The sequence below is a fragment of the Silene latifolia genome, chromosome 3 (genome assembly GCF_048544455.1).
Source record: "Silene latifolia isolate original U9 population chromosome 3, ASM4854445v1, whole genome shotgun sequence".
NCBI lineage: Eukaryota > Viridiplantae > Streptophyta > Magnoliopsida > Caryophyllales > Caryophyllaceae > Silene > Silene latifolia.
Genome location: NC_133528.1, coordinates 95,783,830 through 95,788,211, shown reverse-complemented (window position 1 = coordinate 95,788,211; position 4,382 = coordinate 95,783,830). Strand labels below are relative to the sequence as shown.

Below are 4,382 nucleotides of genomic sequence, written 5' to 3'. Positions count from 1 at the left end.
AGCATTACCTGAAGGGAGTGAGAACTTTGAGGTGTATACAGATGCTTCAAAGAATGGGTTGGGTTGTGTGTTGATGCAGAATGAGAAAGTGATTGCCTATGCTTCTAGTTAATTGAAGCCTTACGAGGAGAACTACCCTACACATGATCTGGAGTTGGGTGCAATTGTGTTTGCTCTCAAGATTTGGAGGCACTATCTTTATGGGGCGACCTTTAAGGTGTTTTCAGATCACAAGAATCTCAAGTACATCTTCACTCAAAAGGAGCTGAACATGAGATAGAGGAGGTGGATGGAGCTGATTTGTGATTATGACATGGATATCATTTACCATAAAGGAAAACCTAACGTGGTTGCAGATACCTTGAGCATGAAGAGTGCATTCTCTCTGCAGAGCTATGTCTTTGATGAGGCTGAGAGATGAGGTGGGGAAGATGGGGATACATATGATCCAGAGAGGGGATTTGACAATGGAGCCGGGCCTTTATGATGATATTCGCAGGAAACAGGCTTTGGATCCCAAGATTGAGGAGTGGAGAGCTGGAGTAGAGAAAGGGACAGTGTCTAGATTCTCTATTCATACAGACGGTAGTGTGAGATTCGATGGGAGATGGTGTGTTCCTAGTGATGAGGAGTTGAAAAAGATAATCATGACAGAGGCTCATTGCACACCATACTCGGTACATCCAGGCGATGACAAGCTATACAAAGATTTGAAGAAGACCTTCTGGTGGCCTGAGATGAAGAAGGAAACAGCTGAGTTCGTGGCTCGTTGTTTGACATTCAAGAGAGTGAAAGGGGAGCAGCGACGACCACAAGGTAAGATTCAGTCTCTTGAGGTACCTGAGTGGAAGTGGGAATCCATTTTTATGGATTTTATAGTTGGTTTGCCAAAAAGTCAGCAAGGTAATAATATGATATGGGTTATAGTAGACCGACTGACGAAATCAGCTCACTTTGTGCCGATGAAAGATAATTGGACCAAGATGCAGTTGGCTTTGGCTTATAGGAAGCAAGTGGTTCGTTTGCATGAGGTGCCTAAGGATATAGTGTCTGATAGAGATGCGAGGTTCATATCACGGTTTTGGAAAGTTTTGTAGGAGATGATGGGGACTACCTTTAGAGGACATGTTGTGAGCTTGTGTTATGGATTTTGGTGGTAGCTGGGAGCAGAGGTTGGATTTGATTGAGTTTTCTTACAACAACAGCTATCACACCAGTATTGGCATGGCACCTTTTGAGGCTTTATATGGGAGGTGATGTAGGAGTCCGATCTGTTGGGATGATAGTGCTGAGGCAGTTGTTTTGGGACCACAGATGGTACATGAGATGGTTGAACAGGTTAAGCTTATTAGGCAAAGGATGAAAGCGGCCCAGGATCGACAAAAGAGTTATGCAGATCTACATCGCCGTGACATTGATGTGACCATAATTAGAGCATATTTAGTCCCCAAATTAGCCTTGTTCCCATGCTATTTAGTGCATATTTGGGTCATTTATTGTCTTTAGTTCTTTGTTTTGCATTTTATTTGAGGTTTTGTGTCCTTGGTAGGAAAGGAGTGCAAACCTTGCATTTTCATGGCAAAATGAGGCTAAATTGATTGAATTCAATGACCAAGCATCAAGGAGAGACAAGATTAGAAGGCCTTTGTACATACTATAGTAGATGGGTAATGATGAGAAAAGATCCTTGCATCCCCGAGGAAATCCCCAAGGATTTTATGAAGAAAAGGGAAGAAAAGAAGAAGAAAGCACGCTGCATGACAATCCGTGCGTCTTCCCAAGAAGACGCCCGTCCACCAAGCCACAATCCGTGCGTCTTCCTTACAAGACGCCCGGCAAAGAAGAACCGAAGACGCCCGTCTTCTCCCAAAGACGCCCGGGCAGCAACTCACGAATCCGGCCGTCCCGTGCCTAAGACGCACGGATTCCAAGGCAGCACAACTTCGTTTCTTCAAGCTTCAAAGAAAGATGCCCATCCTTCCAAAAATACCGGCGTTTCCTTAAGTAGGGACTTAATCGTCAATTAAGCCCTTAGTTAACCCTAATTCCTACACCTAATCCCCACTATAAATAACCCATTAGTCTAATTAGAAGAGCATGTTCTTCTTAGCAATCTCTAGTGTAGTTAATATCAATCAAATCTCTCTTTAATTTTGTAATTAACAATTAATCAAGTTTTAATACAAGTTTTATTTCCTTAATCTCCCTTTTTTTCATCCTTTATTTTTGGTAATTGAAGATTATTTGGGTTATTATTGGGAGATTCACAACCTCTCAATCAAGCATCAAGTACTTCTTTTATTCTTTGCTTTATTATTGGAATCATTAGTAGGTATAATTCTCTTAATCCCTTTTTAATTATTGCTAATTACTTTCATTTATTCATCATTTTTCACTTTGTTAGTATGATTGACAACCTTGCTAGCATGTTCAACATGATAATGGGTGAGTAGTCACCAAGCTAGGGTTAATGGGTAATTAGGGGAAACCAATATGGGGAATGATTCATGCTTAAATTAATATGCTTTCATGGTTTATTTGCTTGCTTGTTTTAATCTCAACTCATGCACATGTTATGTTTGATGAAATGCGAGCCTATGAATCCTTGCATTTTTTACCCATCACCTATCTTTTCAATGAGACTTGTAAGACATAAACCAACTCGAGTCTCATTAGACCATGCATGTTGTTGAGTAGGGAAGAATAAGTCGACTTGTAGGTGTTGTACAATCTAATCGATTCGGCTCCGGGACCCAAACTTTCCTAGGATTGTAAGATATAACCCAACTCAATCCATCACAACAATAATTACTTGCTTATAATTTGAGAACATATTTTTATGATCAATTCCCATGATTCCCCTATGACCCCATGATACCCTAGTGCTTTTTATCAATTGTTTACAACCCTTTTAATTCATCTTGCTTGTTTACTTTCATTATTATTTAGTTTAGTGACCTTCTACATCAACCCAAATTGTGACACCCCTAAGACACCACTTGTTGCAATAGAAATCTCATCTCAATTCCCGTCCCTTGGGATCCGACCTTTACTTGCCTCTTTACTAATTGTAGAGTTGTTTGTGAAGTTATAAATTGTGTTTTGGTCTAGGTGCTCCTAACGACAAGTTACCGAAAAGATTTAGTCCGACCAAAAATGGCGCCGTTGCCGGGGACGGTGATAACTTGATTTAGATTTTCTTATATTGTTATTAGTTGTGTCTTTCTTTGCCTTGAGGAAGTAAAACTCCTCAAGGTTTGTTCTAATTATTTTCGAGTTGTTTGATATTTTGCATGTCTAGAAGGTGACAAGGTGACTTGTTACCTTTTGATCGTGAAATTGAAAGAACTTTGACAACCAATATAAGACTTGCTAGGAGAAATTTGAGAGGTATTGGTGAGGTTGTAGATATTCAACCAACTATTGAGTTCATCAACCCTTTTGCAAGAGAAGATGAGGAGAACCCAACACAAAATACAACACAAAATCAACCCACAATGCCTAAGTTTTCATCACATTCCGTACCCACCGAGGAGAACCTACCCAATGGTACTCCCACACCACAACATCTAACCGGAAATTTTATTGCCAAATCCGCATTTATCCAATTAGTCGAAAGGAGCCAATTTGGGGGGATGCCTAGTGAAGACCCTCATTCTCATATGGAGACCTTTTGTGACTATTGTGATGCGATTTCTCAAACCGGTGTAACTCAAGACCAAATTCGATGGGTCTTATTTCCTTTTTCTCTAATTGGCACCGCGAAACAATGGTTAAAAGGCCTTGATAAGGCTACTCTCGAAATTGATTCTTGGAAGAAGTTGGCTCTAGCTTTCTATAAAAAATTCTATCCACCGGAAAAGACTAACATTCTAAGAGCTCAAATTACGGGTTTTAAGCAAAGGGATGAAGAATCTTTGTATGAAGCTTGGGAGCGGTTCAAAGGAATTTGTCGCTCATGTCCTCACCATGGACTTAGCGAGTGGTTCTTGGTACAACAATTTTGGAACGGTCTATATGAAGATTCAAGGAACATTCTCAACATGGGATCAAATGGAATGTTCACCGAAGTTGATGACAATCAAACTTGGAACAAAATTGAGGAAATGGCGGTCCATAACTCACAATATAGTAGACCTCGCAAGGCTACTAGAGGAGGAAAGCATGAAGTGGACTCCGTTACTCAATTGGGTGCTCAACTTAGTGCTCACATTGATACCATCAATTTGAAGTTTGAAAAGGCTATGGCTAGACTTAAAGAAGCCTCAAAATCACCAAAGCATCATGTTAATGCCATGACGGCATCTTCATCAATCCCAAGTGGGATATGTGAGAATTGTGGAACTTTGGGACATGACTAAAGTGAATGTAGGGGAACAAAT

General features: G+C 40.4%; 1 non-coding gene across 1 annotated transcript; it reads right to left on the bottom strand.

Annotated features, from left to right (window-relative positions):
* Positions 1-3,869: 3,869 nt before the first annotated feature.
* On the bottom strand, positions 3,870-3,976 carry LOC141650490 (small nucleolar RNA R71). The gene has a single exon (XR_012546519.1). It is a non-coding gene; the product is annotated as a small nucleolar RNA R71 (small nucleolar RNA).
* Between the last annotated feature and the right edge of the window lie 406 nt (positions 3,977-4,382).